The sequence below is a fragment of the Pelodiscus sinensis genome, chromosome 10 (assembly GCF_049634645.1).
Source record: "Pelodiscus sinensis isolate JC-2024 chromosome 10, ASM4963464v1, whole genome shotgun sequence".
Lineage (NCBI taxonomy): Eukaryota > Metazoa > Chordata > Testudines > Trionychidae > Pelodiscus > Pelodiscus sinensis.
Genome location: NC_134720.1, coordinates 41,858,445 through 41,877,398, shown reverse-complemented (window position 1 = coordinate 41,877,398; position 18,954 = coordinate 41,858,445). Strand labels below are relative to the sequence as shown.

Genomic DNA, 18,954 nt, shown 5'->3' with positions numbered 1-18,954 from the left:
CTTTCAGTTACCTTGTTTTAGTCAGCATGCATAGCAAATTTTGCGTACATGTTTCACTCCTTTGAGAAAAACCAAGGCTCAGACTCAAAATATCTCCAGACATGGGAAATGAAAGAGATGAGTGCAAAACTACATTTCTTAATCATAGGACTATGAACATTAATTAGTTTTCAAGTATGGTGTATGTTCCCCTTAAAATAAACTGACATTTTTCAAAATTTGTATTTCTCATCAAGATTCATTCTGTGTATCTATTTTAATGGTGTGAGTGTGAGTGTGAGTTTTCTGTTTTACATCTATTTTCCTAATATTTTATTATAAAGTATCTATAGATAATGGTGTGTCAGCATTTTTATTAAATTCCTTCTTTCTGTGGGGTATATAAAATCAGCAATAAAAATTATTCCAGACTGAAACTTAGCATACAGTCTCAAGCCTGCCTTGTCTGCCCTGCTCCCATAATCACTTCTCTCCGGTCTCAACAGAAGTCCAATGCTAGCCATTTTGTTAAAGACAGATCTAAGAACTTGTTTCAGGATTCTTCAATCCATAGCACAAGTGCAAAAGAAGTTTCCTGTTTTAGTGTGCATTTATGCATATTAAACACAGGTAGCATACAAGGACAGCACAGCTAACACTCTCTGCTCAAAGGAGGGTACGAAATCAAACCAAAAACCACAACCAGCAATAGGAAAGGTCTGATAGTAAAGCTCTATGAGGAAGGTCACACTGTCATGTGGCTGCTTTGCTTTTGCTAGTGCTATTAATTCCTCATTTTCATAAGCACCAAAGTTCATGCAAAAATCTTATAACCACTAACTGATTTCCACAATAATTATTTTTTTATAAATACTATTAATGGATTAGATTAACTGGATCTGATTAGCCAAACCACCAATAATAGATACTCAAAACAGGGATGATACACTGGCTTTATTGCTGCAGTGAGTATAAATTGCAATGGTCTCTACATAATGATCTCATAAAGCAGATAAGCATTTAGTACCAACACATACATTTTGTATATTGTTTTGCTCTGAATTACATTGTTTGTCTGGATGTTAGTCAAAATCAATATTCCAGTAAGTGGAGCAGAGGTGACATCGGAATAACGGAGACCTGCCTGGTCCAGAATACAAAACAGAAACCCGAGTACCAGGGCAACTCCACAAAACGAAAATATACATGAGAGTAAAACACAAGCATTACTCAACCTTCGATAGACATGCTGGAATACAATCAATAGTACACACATACCAAACTAATTGTATAGAGTAATATTCATGTTTGACAAGACAAAGGGTATAATTTGACTTGTTCTGAGGTCATGGATCAGTGACTTGTAATCTTCTACAGAACGATTATAAGTGAAAGGGAAACAAAAGGGCTGATTCCCTTCTTTTGACCTGGTCTACCCTTAAGAATTAGATCAACTTGGCGAAGTCACTCAGGGCTGTGAAAAATACTGTGCCCTGAGCACTATAGAAGCAACAAGGTCAATGGAAGAATTTTTCTGCCTCTCGATGAGAAGTATTAGTGAACACCATTCTATAGCCATAGCAGCATCTATGCTATGGTACTACTGCAACACAGCTGCAGCCCTATACCCGTGCCTCTGTAGTATAAACATACCCTCAGTTACACTAGTGCAAATCAAGAGCAACTCTACTGATAACAGAGTTATACTAGTGTAATTGGGATCAAAATCAGGCACAGCGGTTACCAGTGTCTCATCTCTAAGCTCCTGCTGGAAATGTATTTTCTTATTTTTTCACACACTCTGATTGCTGAATATGGATTTAGTAAGAAAGAGACCAGGTCAGAATATTGGTGCCTGCAATATGCCCTGAAGATGTAGTTTAACATTTGCAAACTTATATGGCCATATTAAGAAACAGCCCATTTTAACCAGCTCCAAGTTTGTACTGTGGCAAGGGCCCCTCTTACTCAGGCCACCACTGGGCTGGTCTCTCGCTCCTAACCCCAGTTTGGGGTTCACAGCAAGTTTCTGTGATAGGAGGCATGGCCAGACTCCCTCTCCCCTTCTCATTCTCTCTCTTCCAACTGCTGAGGCTTTTAAAGGTCCTGGTCAGCCAGCACAGGAGTCAGCTGGCCCCAATCAGCCTGAGCCAGCTCCCTCCCAGCTGCATCTAATTGGCCTGCAGCTCTTTGCTTCTACTTATAGGGTTATTTTTTTTACCCTTTAGGGATGCCTTCCCCCCCCGCCCCCCCCCGCAGCAGCTCCCTGGCCTGACCCTGCCACAGTACTATAAAAACCAGGCCAATATGAACTAAACAAATTTAACGCTTGAAAAATCACATTGTAAAGACAGAAGAGCTAATGGTCACAGATTTTTATTATACCAGTCTGTCTGGAAATTTAGGTATTTAAAGTATCTGTCAAATCCCTTAGCCCTCACAATACTCTCAAATTGAACTAAAATCAATAATTAATTAATTTCAGGAAATCATATGAGGCCATGAGAAGTCTTTAAGTAAGTTACAAAATGTTCTTACCGCTGCAAAAATTTACTTGCTACCAAAAGTTTAATTGCAAAGTCAGAAAGCAAACTGGCAGCTTAAAATGCTTTGATTTTTGGCATTTTTTGATCTACCTGCTTATCAGTTTAGTATATACCTCTATACAAAGAATATCTGCTTTAAGTCAAAGGCCAGAAGATGTAAACATAATGGGGTCTCTTTTGAACAGCATTCCATGTGGTTCAAAGTATAACTATAGGAGAATATTCATATAACACTAGAAATAGTGGTGTTGGGATCTATGTAAATTTTCATTTTACATATATAACCATGAAAACCTACTTTTCACCACGTGATGAAGACCAATAAAACCATCTGTATAATCCACACAATAGGCTGCTTCACATAGTGTATTCTAAACGCACAGACAGACAATGTTCCCAATGCTACGGTTCCATTAGGGTTTATTACATTCCACTCTACATTGTGTTCAGGACACATGGAGCTGAAAATGCATGAGACAAACTACCTTTTCAGTTGATTTTCTTCCAGAGAATCTCCCCTTAAAGGTTTAAAAGTCACTGGAATTTGTACCCCACAGAGCAGTGCAAGAAACTCTAATCTTGCAACAATAGAGGGAAGAGTGCGCCTTTGTTACAAAATGTAGATGTTCTTGTAATGCATTTTCAGGCATCAGCTCCACAAAGAATTTGACATTACACACGTACAGCTCAGTGGTAGACAGTGTTTGGCTTCCTAGTTCCGACTGAATCAGAGTAAAGTAATGGGTCACTGAAGTGGTCCGTATTTACAAGTAGGGCTTCTTGGTGGAGTGGGATTCCAGGCTGACCCTTTAAAGATACCAGAGAACCAAAGAGGAAGGCAGGTTTCCCTTGAAGAGAACGCCTAGTGCTAGAATGTACTAATAGACCAATTAGTCCAGTTTAAGGAAAGGAATTCTGACCCTTCCGGAGAAAGAGAGGTTGGCAAAGTCTATATCAAAATGTTATATAAAAAGCTAAAATGGAAGGTATAAAGGCGTTAGTTGATTTAAGATTAGTACAGCCTTCAAATGAATGAATACATCTTCCTCCCGAAACAATGAAAATTTACCATGGGCAATTGTTACTTACTAGAACCGTGGGTCTTTTGCTGTATGCTCTGTTTTACATAGCTCTAGCACAAGATCTTACTAAGAACTCAGTGTTCTACCAGTCCTCGGTAATAAACTTTAAAACACATAACCACCCTCCTTATTCATAAGGAGCAGGCAATGGTGATACAGGTCTGTGCTCTTAATTATGCCATTTTTTAGCTTTAATCACAAACTGTCCGCTGTGAGCAGGAGTAGGGCTCAGACTCAGTGAAGCCTGCAGAATATCTGAACAACAAAACAAAACCCCTTTTTGCACAAACAACAAGGAGTCCTGTGGCCCCTTAAAGACTAACCGATTTATTTGGGCATAAGCTTTCGTGGCTCAAAACCACAGATGCATGGACATGCATCCTCATTTTTTACAGCTACAGACCAACACGGCTACCTCTCTGAGCCTCTCTCACAGCAAGGATGAAATGCCAAAGCATTTGCTTGAGGAAGTGATAGGTGATGCAGAGAGTGAAGGTCTATCCTTTTCCTTCTGACAAGGGCACACCTAGCATCTTTCCCCCACATTGTGTACATCTGCTTCAAGCATCTTATAAACCAAAAGAGAGCATAACCTTGCTAATCTCAGAGTGCTACCGTATCCACTGAACATGCTTCTCCACTTCAATGGGATTTCTCCCAAGCTACCTCTTCTGCTGGGGAGAAGCACCCTATAAAGTTGGCAAAGCTATCACATTAACCTCCATTAACCTCTGCTACAATGCCTACACACTACTTGACAATACAAGTGAGCCAGTGGGCTGTGTCTCCTGCTTATTATGCTAATCATAGCAGTCTCACTGTTAACTTGCACTCTCCCCTTGTGCTGCTTCTTTCTCTCTTTTTTTCCCTCTTGTCATGCATTTAGATTGTTAACTCTTTGGGTCACAGGTTGCCTTTTAGTGAGCAGGGTATGTACAGTGTCTAGCACATTGGAATAAGCTATGCTATGCTTAAGCTAATTGCATAGCTTAAGTCAAATAGCTTATTGTTTACTTTTGGCGCTGTCTACACAGCAGTTATTTTGAAATAGAGCACTCTTCCCTGACTTTCCTTACTCCTCATGAAATGAGGTTTACAGAAGTCGGAGGAAGAAGCCCTATATTTTGAATTCATTTTGAAATAACAGGTTTGCTGTGTAGATGCGCACGACGTTATTTCAGAATAACTGACATTATTCCGAAATAACACTGCTGTGTAGACATAGCCTTAAGCACCACAGTGAAAAGAGCAAATAATTATTATTTATGAACACTGCAAAGAATTGATTGATTGATTTGAGGCTGTTAGTGAATACATTCATAGGAGATTATCAGTCTCCTTCAGAAAGAAGCAACACAGAAGACTACAAACCCAGATGCTTGGCCCTCTTTAAAAAAAATACTGTTAGAAGAAAGGTTATTTTTGTGGAGACTTTTCTTGTAAATACAACCAAAAAGCTAGTTTTTGCAAATGAGCAGACCTGCTTTAGACGTACATGTAGATACCCCTTATTTTTCCAGGTAACAAAAACAACCTGAGAAATGTTTCAGGTGTTATTTATGTTAGGCAGGCAAAGAGCTTTTAGAGATCATTTTCAGCCTCCAGCATGGAATGAACTGATGCCAAACTGATTAATGTTGGTTGTACAACATTGACATATTTGAAATTTGATTAAAAGATCATGTCCAAAAAACATCCCTGGTAAACATGCAAAAATCAGAACACATCTAAAAACCAGATTATATGCATATGATTGAATCAATTAATTATTTCAGAATCATCCATTTAGAAAACGACATGTGTCCAGTTTTGGTGACTAGTTGTTTATTTCTGATATGGAAATTGTTTTTAATCTTTAGGAGAACCAGATCATTGTTTAGATCTTCTTTTAAAAGAACAAAAGGAAGAAATATATAGAAAAATATTAATTCCTGCGGGGGTGGGAGGGGTCAGGTAAAGTGAAATGATATATCATACTAATTCAGTAGAGAAATAAATGCTTGGAGTTTTTATTGGGCGGGGGCGAGGAGTTTAAACAAGTGTTTATTTAAATATTAAGTGTGTATTAAAAATAAACATAAGCTCAGCATCAGACCTTGAAAAATAGTAAAGTGACCTACTAATGCTAATTTTGAGCTTTGGTGGTAAGTAACTGAACTGATCATTTCAGTATATTAACATGGAAAACAGAGCCACTGGTTTTCCTATAGTTCAATAGGAAGAGGTAGTAGCACAGTCTATATTTAAGGTTGTCCAACATCTCCCATTTGGAAACCTGTTTCCAGTTACTTATAATTTTGCCAACTTTTAACTGTGCAGGTTGAAATCTTGATTCTTTCTATTCTGGGTGCCTGCCTCAAGCACCCTTCTTATATTTTTTTATTGTGTTTAAGTTTCAACAAATATGGTTCAGGTGTTGCTAAAATAAAGGATATATACTCTGAACTGTCATTCATGCTAAAATTCGACACCCTCCGCACCGGACTTAATAAAGACCCCAACTATCTTACACATTACAAAGATAGCTTCCCCAATTATCACCTCTAATACTATTAACTCACAGACATTTCCCCTTCCCCACCTCTAATATCATTAACTCACTGGCATTCACCTTCCTTCCCCCCCCCCCCCCCCCCATCCCCCTTCTGTTCTGTAATGTGATTTGTCCTTTTCGTGTGTGTTCATTTTTTTAAAATTGTATCCTTTGGTATATATGGTTGTGACTGTTTTCTTCCATTATTTGATCTGAGGAAGTGGGTCTGGCCCACGAAAGCTCATCATCTAATAAACCATCTTGTTAGTCTTTAAAGTGCTACATTGTCCTGTATTTTGCTTCATATACTATTTTGACATTGTTACAAGCTTATAACAATTTCTTTGAGAAACACTAGCACTTCCATGTTTTGAAGCATGAACTTCAAGATTAGCAAGGTGATCACCCGTGAGTCAGGGATAGACCTTTTGCATCCCTGTGAAGGACTATCCCAATTGATTATAATGCCTATGAAAAATCTGAATTTGCACATGTTCATCAGAGACGTTAGACCTTGGCAGCTAAACCCGCCAGAAATTCTATTTGCAACGAGTATGCTCCAACTCAGCACTGCAGGACATGAGCAAAAATTTCCCTGCACTTGCTTCATGCCACTGTGGTACTGAGCAGAGAAACTGAGAACAAGAAAAACACACTCTTGTCTTCTCAATTTCCCTTCTGCTGGTACCCAGGCATCATGGAAGAAAAAAGAGTTGTCTGAAATGCAAAGTGAACAAAAATCCGACCTCTAGGTGGAAAGCCAATAGCAGAAGCAACAGACTAGGACAAGCAGCCTGTGGAGAATATGTGGGAGATTGAGACTGGCTGGAAAAGAGTAGTGAGACAAGGAGGTGATGAAGAGTCTAGGATGGAGCAAAGACACCAAAAAAAGGAGACTACAGAGACTGCTACGAAAAGATGGCAAGGGAAAAGAGGAGGAAAGACGTGAGCTAGAGGGGACAGGATAAAACACGTCAAGCTTGGTGGACAATGGGCAGAGGAGTCTCAGACCACTAGTCAGCGCTTCTCCCCAGAACCTAGATTACAACCCAAGATTCTAAACTCTCGACATTCTAAACTCTCGACTTTGCAAATAAAATGTGTGTCTCATCCCCCTATTGTGATGGTCCACATGAAGAATGCTGTGCTATCAGTTTGTGCATCAGATCAAGTGGCAAAGTCCTGTGTGGTAAATCTTATGATTCCAACTCTATTGATGGAACTATGTGGGTGTTGTTATATGATTTACATAAGAGAATTTCTGGGGTTTCAGTTTTCTTTTCTAAAAGCCTAGGAAACTACACACAAAAATTATGTTAAAATATAATTAAGATTGGAAAGTCAAGCACTCAAAAAAAAAAAAAAAAAAAAACAGGAAATGCCAGAATTCAGATTCCCCATGCCACCCTAATTCAGCCCTTTTGTCCATATGCATTTATGATCAAGTCTAATTACATAACCATAAACCAAAGGAGCCCCGGTTCATTCAGTTCTGGGCATGAGAATGCTCAGGGGATAAATCACTGTTATGCACTTAAGGAGGCTGTTGTCAGAAGAACACCAGCCTCATCTGTTGAGGAAGCTGCAAGATGTGTAGTGAATTAATCAGGTGGTTACGGGGGGGGGAGGGGGAGGATATTATGGTTCAGATATTTGAATTCTGCCCTGGAAAACTGAGGTAACCTGCTTCCACCTCAGAAGTGACAGGCAAACCATATATGCCATTTTTTGTACAGGTGTTGTATCATACAAGCAAGATATTAACAAACTTCATCAGGACTTTATTTACCAAAAGTGGAGCCTCTTTACAAAGCTGTTGCATCCCTCAGTAGCGCTCACTCAGCCCCTGCCAATCTTCTCCCACCTCCTTCCTGTTTCCTGTGCTTCCAGACTCCCAACAGCCAATGCTCTCAGTTCTAATAAATACAAGCAGCATCTAAACACCGCAATAGGAAGTCATTAACTATGGCTATTTTTCTGGGTGCTTAATTTGACACCCTGTGGTCTCATTTCCATTTGAGACTCTGGGGTCTGAGCTCTCAAAGCTGCAACTGAAGTTCAAAGCACAACTCTCCTTAGTATATAAAATGTCATATGATGCTAAATACTTTGAAAAATCATGTCCTATGCATTTAATTTTGGAAATCCAAAATTATGACACCACAGTTCCCCCTCTAAAAAATGGACAATATTATCACTTCATCTTAAAGGAGACTTGTGAAAATAAATTGAAGTTTGTGAAGCACTCAGAAGATATAAGGAAATAAACAGTTCTGAAATCAGAACTAGGTTTGAATGGTTTACAGTTCATAAAGCATGAGGTCAAACATTAAACAATTAGGATAACAAAACACTGAGTGGTGCTCAATCCGTAACACTTTCAATCCTGACCATTGAGAGAGCCAAGAGTTATATGAGAAAATTAGCATGTTATGTGATTAAAGGCAAAATTGTCATGCATGCACAGGAAGAAGCCAAATTACAGCTGCGCAGCAATCTTAATTCTGCCATTTTCTAATGTTTGAGTGCTTGACATTTTCAAATCTATCTTTTAATATAATCTGTGTGCAATCAAAGTAAATACTATGTTGCACTGAAATGGAGAGGTGCAAACAAGCTTCAAAGAAGTTCAATAGCACAGCAAGAGAGATTTGATAATCACTTTCATGCTTTCTCAGACTGTTCCAAAAGCAAAGGTTTCAGCTGGGAATACCTCACTACCTTTCCAGATAAACTAGATTCTCTTCAGAAAAACTGCATATAAAAACATACTATAACCTATGATGGCGATAAGGAAGCTGCATACAAAGGCAATTTAGTGCAACTTCAACTGAAGTAATGGTCAGTTTAATTTTGCTATTTTCATACTGGATTTTATATAATGTTTTTGTTTATATACTGCAAGATCTCTCTTTTTCTTTACACATTTCTTCTCATATTTTGTTAAGAAATCACTATTTCTGCACAAAATATTGATAATCCCCCCTTAGCGTAATTATTGCTGTGTTAGATCCTAAAGTAGATTGCAAGTCAGCTAACCTATTAAAAAGCAGATATGCATCTCTCCTTTTAAGTATAAAGTGGGAGATAACTAGAAGAAATGGTCACACTAGTCAAAATTCATTAATGAAAACACAAATGCAATTAAAGGATGGCCTAGGAAATATGTATGCAGAAAGAAGCAATTTTAAAAAGGTGAGAAACAGGATCTATTGGTCTTCTCCATTAAAGCAGCTAAAATGTAGGCTGTTACTTCAGAATGGTCCTCCTCCTATAATGATTATAATTTCTAGACTCAGTCATAGATGTCTGCCATACCCTACATCTGCTGAATAATTAATATTGTTTTGACATTAGAAGTTCACATCACACATCAAGCCATCCTTATGGCCATACAAACTTTATCTTTCTGCCGTTAAGCAGCCAATACTCCCACTGATATCAAGTTGAACTAAGCAAATGAGACCTTGGTAGATTCCAGGATTTTATATCCTGCTAAAATAATTTTCTGAAATCCTTTAATCCACAATTATTTCAGTCTAAACTTCCATGGAAAATTGTGGTTTCTGCTTTAAAACATCATGTGTTAATCGGCATGTAGTTGCAGGTCACCAGCAAGACACACTCAATCTGTTTTAATACTAATCACTTAGTAGTTGGGAACTCGGGGAGGAGAACACCAGTTGCAAAACTAAAATATAGGATATTATAGGGTTACCGGTATTATAGATAGGGTTGTTTTTCTTTAAAAAAAAATATGCTTCCATATCCCAGACAAATGATAAAGAATCAAGAATGCTCTCTCAACAAGATATCTGGAGAGACAGTGATCTGAGGGTTCTCTAGTTTTTTTGCTTCTGAAAACATAGATGTCTGCTTCTTCTGAGCAAGACATGAAAGGGCATAGTATCATCGTAACGCTGACCACAAAAATCTAGTTACTAATGAGGTATCTTAGTGGAGTTAAGGCAGTGGTCCCCAACGCGGTGCCTGTGAGTGCCATGGCTCCCGCCAGGGCATTTGTGTGCGCCCGCTGAATGATCTGGGCTGGGCCTGCCCCAGGCGCGCGGAGCATGCGCGGTGCCAGCCTCGGGTGCGTGGGCGGCCCCTAACCCGGATGCGTGGAACATGCTTAGTGCCAACCCTGGGCGTGCAGCACATGGATGGCCCCTGCCCCGGGCGCGCTGCACATGCGTAGTGCCGGCCCTGGGCGCGTGGCACATGGGTGGCCCCTGCTCTGGGAGTGTGGCACATGCGCGGTGCTGACCCTGGGCGCATGGCGCACGGGTGACTCCTGCCCCAGGCACGTGGCGTGAGTGGCCCCGCCCCTGGACATGTGGCACATGAGTGGCCCCGCCCCCCTGGTGCCCAGCAGCCCCAAAAGTTTGGGGACCACTGAGTTAAGGTGTAATGCCAACTGTTGTTAGCACAGTGTTGAAGAGTTAAACATAGTAATACATAGAGAACTACTTCAACGATGCAGCTTTTATATCCTACAGGATATAGTGGTCCTATAGATTTCAGAACTGCTCATTCCTCCAAAACATGATTCCTAAGTGATGCGGCTTGGAACCCTGCGTCAGGGGGCTCGGGCAGTGTAAGGAGTAGCTCCAGTGGTTTGTACAGACCTGCTCCCTGTAGCGATATGCTATTTAGGGATAAACTAGTGTTCTACAGGTAGCACATCGTTACGGGGAGCAGCTCTGTACCAGCCACCGGTGGCGCAGACAGGAGTGTGGTAGAGGGCACAGGCAGGGTGGGGAGTCCTGCACCGTGGCGGGGAGCCCCATGGCAGGGGATCTGGCCAGCACAGGGAGCTCCAGTAGCACGGCAGGGGCTTAGGCACTGTAGGAGCCTGCAGCAGGGCGCTCAGGTGGTGCAGCTGGGAGTTCCAGAACTCAGGGGTCTAGCCAGGGCCGGCAGCGCATCTGGCTGAAGGCAGTGGGGGCCAGCTGGGACCAGAAGCAGAGTAAGTGGGTGCCTGGGAGGCTGGTAACAGGGGACCTCTCCTGATCCAGCAAATTCCCTTGTTCGGGACCAGCCAGGACTCAAGGGTGCTGGATAAAGGGGGTCCAACCTGTATTTGAGTTCCCCTCATTAATGTTCTTTGGAACTTATTATGTGGGCAAGTCTACTGTCCATTATTTTTTCAATGGCAGGTAATAACATAAGATGGAAAATCACTTACTTAATTTACAGTGGAATCTGCTATGGGTTAAAATATTAACAAGAGCGGCTTGCTCATTTTTTAACTTTATAATACATATAATCACCAAGTTATTAAAAAAATTAAGTGCAACAGAGATATATCTAATCTAGGACTAAATACTAAACAAGCCATTTGTCAAGTGCATATGGCCTAGTTCTTACTGACAACCTTCTAGTAACTTGCCTATTTGGAGGAAAAAAAAAAAAAAAAACTTTGTTCAACAAATCCTCACCCATTTTCTGGGATCAATTAATACCGACCCTCACTTAGCATGAAACAAGATGTATAAGAGTTTTAGAATGACAGTTTAGCATTTAAGCAAAAGAAATGGTTCATAGGCAGTTTAATTACAATAAATATCATGAATTTCACTATATGACAGATGCCACCAAATGTTCTAACAATTTTTCAGTTTTAGTTGTAATTTTATGTTTAGGATTTTGAACTGAGAGCAGCTCTGCAATAGTTCTAACACTAACAGCCTTCAAACCTACATATTTTTCATCCTAAAACAGACACAAAGATGCCCACTTGACATTTATTAGTCATACCTTTTAAACAAAGAGCATTTAATTAAAAGCAAAGCCTCACTCGATCGGATGACCCAAAGGAACTGCTAAGCCTGAAAGAGAGAGAGATGCTGGAGATTCCTACACAGTGCAATTTGAGTCAGCTGGGTGTATTCTAATCTTTTGATAATATTAATAAAATATGCTTATTAACAGAGTCTAATTTAAGATTTAATGATGCAAGAAAAGATTGGGATGTTCACAACAAAACCAGAACAGTATCAGTAAAAACATAGCCATACCCTACTATAATCTAACAAAAAAATCTGGCCAATTAGAACGGATTGTGTTAAACAATGACAAAGTACAAGAGTAATTAGAAGTAACATACAGTGTTAGCAAGTCACTAAGTGCTGCTGCTGGTTAGCAGCATTTTATGCTTCCTGTAGATTGCCATTTCCTTCCAACTTGTGCTTTAAATAAGAGAGTCAGATTAAATGCAATACTCAGAATTGTTTCCTGATTTTTATTTCCCTGCTCTGAGTTTAATGCTTATTGCAAAATTGAACATTAACATTAGATGTAGGTTATGGGGCTCTTGTTTCCATACTACTGTATGTAAGTTTGAGAAGCAGGAAACTGTATTTACAATGACATTCATCAATAGAAATGTCTACGTAAATATGTTTCAATTCCCTACCCCCCCAAAAATTGGGTTCTGTTTCCCATTATAATTTTAAAAATGCAAAAACTATTAAGATCAATTAAAATTTTCCTCAAAAATAGACTGCCCAAGATAACATATAGCACACAAGCCAGTGCTGAACACAATATACAGTTAGCAGTAGTCATGACAACAACCGACAATTAGATACACACACACACACACTATACTGAGGAGGAAAATATAGAGTGCTCTGTTATCTACCTGCATATGGTAACCTTGGTGGAGGAGCATTCATGATTACAAAGTAAACTTACTCTAGCCCCTTTAGAGTCTGAGCCTGCATATCCCTATATGGTTCCTTGTATGTTTAGAGAATCACTCCTACTGAGATGCTGGGGTCTGATGATTATTACTGTGAAATAATTTACAGTGGGTTAAATATTCATAAGTCAAAGCCTGAATAAATGAGCCACAGACTGCAGGAGTTGCTCTCACTGTGAAAAGTAATGCAGCTTCTGCAGTTGTTGAAATCCTACTCTGTAGAAAAGAGAGGATGGAAAAGGAAAAGGTTGGTGGTTCCCTGTATTTATAAATCCATTAGGTCTACCCATCCCCTGTAGCCTTTCCCTTTTCACAATGGCATGCTTGCAATGAAACACCATGGAGCTGTGATTAACAGCAGCAGCTCCATGTTTCAATTCCAGGGGGAAAAATTTACTCCCAACTACCAAAGAAAGTCAAATGTGTACTATAGTAATAGTTAATTCTGATCCCATGTCATGCCAACATGCTAAACAGTTACACTGCATTTACAAAAGAGAACAGAATTAGCATTGGGTTAAATTCTACTCTCAGGTATGCCCACAACATTTTTAATTGTCTTTCCTTCTAGGAAAGTGTTTCACCGGCCTCTTCAGTAAACAAGAATATCAACTCTTTTCCCACTCCCCTCTGTATTGGAAGATTTATCGTATTCCCTTGAACTGGAAATTAAAAACTTCTGGTGACCTCTTTCATTACTAACGATATTTAAAGACCATGGTACTGGGTGCATTGTCACTTCATTTTCAGAAAGGAAGTCCTGCAACATTCTGTGACTCCCCGATCCTGCAGTAAGAGGTAAAACAGCCATCTGCTCTAACAGAAGTTCTCACACAATAAACTCCTGTAGGGATTCCTCATTCTCTTTATTCATAGATCTCAAAGCAAGTATCAGGGAGGGGGCCTTTTATTTAACAATGTTTTGCAGCTGGAGAAACGGACACACTGCATGGTGCAATGACTTACGTGTGAAATGAGAGACAGGAGGAGATTCCCAGAAAAGGCCAGGTGGAGACAGGTGGCTAGAAAACATAGACAAAGAAGTTCTGTCTTCGAAGATGTGAAAATAATTTCATCACACAGGGAATACAACAGAATGTCACGGTCACTTTCTCCAGTTCACTCCTCATTCCCACTAACATAATGGCTACTTTTGTGGCTTCCACTAGGCTAGGGTTTCCATCACAACATTGGAGCACTTTAGTGGTTCCACTTCAAACCAAATCCCTTCCCTGCTAAGAACTCCAGATAATGGGGCTTGTGGTGCCTCGTGGAAGGAAAGTTCCTAGAGCCACTTAGAGACCAGGTCACCCGGTGCACTCTCCCAAACTGATAGTTCTGTTGTGCCCTGCTCAGATTATCCCCTTACACTACCTGAACTCCTCAGACTCCTCCAGTTCCTTTACTACAGACACCCATTGTATGGACTGGAGCGGCTGATCTCTGAGGGTATGTCTACACTACCCCGCTAGTTCGAACTAGCGGGGTAATGTAGGCATACCGCACTTGCAAATGAAGCCCGGGATTTGAATTTCCCGGGCTTCATTTGCATAAGCGGGGAGCCGCCATTTTTAAAACCCCGCTGGTTCGAACCCCGTGCAGCGCGGCTACACGGGGCACGAACTAGGCAGTTTGAACTAGGCTTCCTAGTTCGAACTACCATTACTCCTCGTGAAATGAGGAGTAACGGTAGTTCGAACTAGGAAGCCTAGTTCGAACTACCTACTTCGTGCCCCGTGTAGCCGCGCTGCACGGGGTTCGAACCAGCGGGGTTTTAAAAATGGCGGCTCCCCGCTTATGCAAATGAAGCCCGGGAAATTCAAATCCCGGGCTTCATTTGCAAGTGCGGTATGCCTACGTTACCCTCCTAGTTCGAACTAGGAGGGTAGTGTAGACATACCCTCAGACAGTAGCTGCGATCAAACAGCCAAAGATGCAAGGACAATCTGTATAGTGTGGATGCAGAAAGCAATTGAACCAAAGAGTAAACTATTTCAAGCCAGTAGTTGCAGCAGCATCCCCAGCACCCTCCACCTATGGCAAAGCTAAAAGGAATAGTAAAATCATAGAATACTAGAACTCAAAGGGACCTTAAGAAGTCAGCAAATCCCGTGAGGGCAGGGGACTGAAGGACCAAGCACCATCTAGATCATCCTTGATAGATATTTTTCTAGCCTGCTCTTAAAAATTTCCAATGATGGAGATTCCATAACGTCTCTGGGCAATTTATTCCAGTGTTTAACCAGTCTGACAGTTAAGAATTTTTCCTAATGCCCAAACTAAACTTCCATTGCTGAAATTGAAGCCCATTGCTTCTTGTCCTATCCTCAGGGGTCAAGGAGAACAATGTTTCCCCTCATCCTTGTAACACCCTACTAGGTACTTGAAAGCAATTATGTCCCCTCTGACTCTCCTGTATTCGAAACTAAAACCTATTTTTTTTCTTTCTTCCATCACAGATCACGTTTTCTAGACCTTTCATCATTTTGTTACTCTTCTCTGGACCTTCTCCAATTTCTCCACATCTTTCCTGAAACGTGGTGCCCAGAACTGGATGCAATACTCTAGTTGAGTCCTAATCAGTGCAGATTAGAGAGGAAGAATTACTTCTCATGTCTTGCTTACAATACTCCTGTAAATGCATCCCAGAATTAGGTTAACTTTTTTTTAACAACAGTGTAACAGTGTTGACACATATTGGACTTGACCACAATGACCCCTAGATCCCTTTCTGCAATACTCCTCCCGAGGCAGTCATTTCCCATTCTGTATGTGTGAAATTGATTTGTTCCTTCAAAAGTAGAGTACTTTGAATTTGTCCTTATTGAACGTCATAGTATTTACCTCAGACCATTTCTCCAGATCATTTTGAATTATGACCCTATCCTCCAAAGCACTTGCAACCCCTCCCAGCTTGGTATCATCTGCAAACTTTGTAAGTGTACTCTCTATGCCATCATAATTGAGGATAAAGATACTGAACAGAATCTAGTATGCTATGGGTTTTGTTCTGAACGTTTAGTTTTTGATGCAATACAGATGGGGGAGGGGGGATTTGTTACTATACAGATGGGGGAGGGGGGAATAAAGTGTTTGCCCTGCTTAGACGGAAAGTCTCACCAGCCAAGATTATGCAGCCACACTAGGGATGTAAGTGATTAGTCGACCAGTTGACTACCTGATATGCATTTACTTACTGGTTAGTTGAGTATGACTTGTCTCTTCGCTCCTCCCCCGCCTTGCTACCTCTCTTTGATGGGGGAAGCAGGAGCCGGCTTAAAAGCCGGTTTCCACCAGCACCATCTTTGCGTGGGGGCAGGGGAGGCAGAGGCACAGTGGGGAAACCCTGCTCGCACCAGGTCCTGACTGCTGCGTCTCTGCCTTTGAAATGTAGCAGAAAATGTAATTTCATTTCAAAGGCAGAAGCGCAACAGCCAGAACCTAGGGCGAGTGGGGACTGCTTGAGTCTCTACTCACCCAGTGTTTTCCACTGCTCTTCTACCTCTGGGCGGCTCTTACTACATTTAAAAGGCAGAGGCACAGCTGACATAGCAAGCACCCCAACTTCCCCCTTGTCAACTAATCAAGTAGTCACTGAAAATTCTATTGACTATTTTATTAGCTGATTCATCAGAATTTAACATACCAAAGTCACATTTCCCTTTCCTGCCACGCCTCAGGTTAAGAGGAGCCAAAGAGATATATTGTCACAACTGAAATGCTTAGAAGGTTCCAGTTCAAGTATCTGTAGAACCCAGTCACCTTTCCATTTTAAAATATGCTCACTTTGCAATTTTTTCTTGAAATCCACAAAAACACTTCAGTCATGATACAGTGCCTTGTGTTCAGAATTGTGAGGTAAACTCCCAAAAGCTCAAACTCACTCTCAGAATCTTTCTGTCATGTATGCTTAGCAGCTCTTTAAAATTAAGTTATAGAAAAAGCACAGACAGCTATGTTTAAGAGGAAGTATCCTAACCACAGACTGCATGAATTGTCTTTTTGCTGTTAAGAAGGAGTGTATTAGGAAATGTGTTAGGAAACATGATAATTTAGGATAAGCAGTAAAATTTGTAAGAGTAAAAATCCTCATCTGAGTGTCTAGTTCTTCAGCAACCCACCAAATTTGGTGTAAGAGAAAAAAATTCCTTGAATCTAATTACAAGAGCTTCATCTCATTCACTAGCTCTTAAGCAACACACCAAATTTGGTCTAAGACAAAAAAAATGTTTGCAGCTACTTATAAGATCCTCAGCTAATTCGCTAGCCCTTAAGAGAAAATTTTTTTTTGCATCTCAAATGAACCACAGAACTGAATAGACAATGAGAGATCAGGCCATAATTACCCTGCAGTAACAACTGTGGGTACCTCATCATCTACAACTCATTCTGGAAACTGAACTCACATGCTGCTCTCTAAAGACAAAAGGCAGGAGGTCCATACCGAGGCAGGCATCGTAACAGTATTCGTCGTCCTCTACCTGGCCAGGAGAGAGATGCTGCTACACCTGATCGGGTGAGTCAAAAAACTTAACAAAAGACTCTGAAAAACCTAACAAAAAGCGTCAAAAAGTCTAACAGTCTAAAAACCTAACAAAAAGACTCTAAAAAAAAAAAATCAAGAAAAACAAAATAATCTTAGGGCTTATCAAGATCAAGGATCCTCACAGTTGCAGTTCTTTTAAAAATTAATCTAGAAGAAATTAAAAAACTAGATAACGAGTTAGCTGACGTCACTAAGTATCCTTGTAATCACGCTAGCAGAAACAATTTGCTTTTTGTATTTTTCTTTTTTTATTCATTTTCTTTTAATTCTTAGCTGTTATCTTTTAACTCTGTTATTCATTAAGTGGCAACGTCAATAAAGTTATGCTTATTGATTAAGACACAAATTGGTATTTGGTCTAAATTTATTGACGACTTCCCAGGTAAGCAAGGGAGCAGACCAGAGTTCTGCACAGTCCTAGCGAACCCAAAGGAAGGGGGCGATTTGCTTAATCGTGACCACTCACGTCACTTTCTCTACGTGAAATTCAGCAATATTCATTAACAGTTCAGTAGACATATTTTATTTACAACAGATTAATAATACAGGGCAATGAATGCTAGCTATTTGAAAAAATGTACACAGAGAGAGGGGTATGTAAGGAAATGCTCCTAGCCAATTTACAGAAAAGGCTATAAAATATTCTGACTCCAAACAGTAAGTAAATTTTGATAATCTCAGTTAAATCAATACACCCATTCTTAAGATGAGTGCATAAAACAGCTCTTTCCTGTAAGAGACAGGGGAGAATATTTTCAAAAATGTACAAATGGAAGTTAACAGCCTAACTATATTTCAAAATCTCCCCCAAGGTGGTAGAATCAATGTAAAGAATTTTCCCAAACTACATACACAGAAATTCACAGACTATTAACCACCAGGAAATATTAAGCCACAGGGGCACCTCTACTAACATCTTACTTGATATAAACAGCAGAGAACCATCCATACTACTGCAAAAATCAAGTAATCATATGTCAACATGTTTGGCAGAAAACCTTGTTTTAGCCATTAAAAAGTTGTAGCACACTTGTAGCTGGTAAAAGGTGGAGCTCACATGGGTCAGGGTTACAAAATGTTAAGTTATTCCCCCTTTTCCATGGCAGGGGACAATAGACACTTCCATACTCTGCTAAGTTTAAATTCAAAGCTAACATTTTATAAAAGCACAGGAACTGAACATTTCTTATTTCCTGTTCAGTTTGAGGCTACAAACTCAGATCCATGAAGTTTAGGGAAAAATACAATTTGCTTTATAAATATCTGATAATGTCAATCATGCTTTAAAAGTGCACTGCTGACAGTTGAACAGCCTAACAAAGCAATCCAGTCAAGAGGGTCACATCTAATGAAACCAAGAAAAACAGATGTGTCCACTAAGCTGTGAAGTAGTGGCCCCCAACAACCAAACTCAAGCTCACTCATGAGGTTTAGGGCAGAAGCCTCTCTTTTGGGGGAGCAGGAGGAGAAGAAAGATATATCCAGCATGTTCTTCCACAGAACCCTATGTGCAATCCATGAGTCTTCACACCCCTGACAGACACTGCTGTAACTGTTTGCAT

General features: G+C 40.3%; 1 protein-coding gene across 15 annotated transcripts in view; it reads right to left on the bottom strand.

Moving 5' to 3' along the window:
• Positions 1 to 18,954, bottom strand: part of NAALADL2 (N-acetylated alpha-linked acidic dipeptidase like 2) — a 978,641-nt gene that overhangs the window by 751,234 nt on the left and 208,453 nt on the right. For 2 of the 15 annotated variants that reach the window (XM_075938000.1, XM_075937992.1), the window contains exon 3: positions 13,813 to 13,868. The exons of the other annotated variants lie outside the window; for them this stretch is intronic. The gene's annotated coding sequence lies outside the window, so the exon portion shown is untranslated. The remainder of the gene's footprint in view (positions 1 to 13,812; positions 13,869 to 18,954) is intronic. 15 annotated transcript variants of the gene reach the window in all.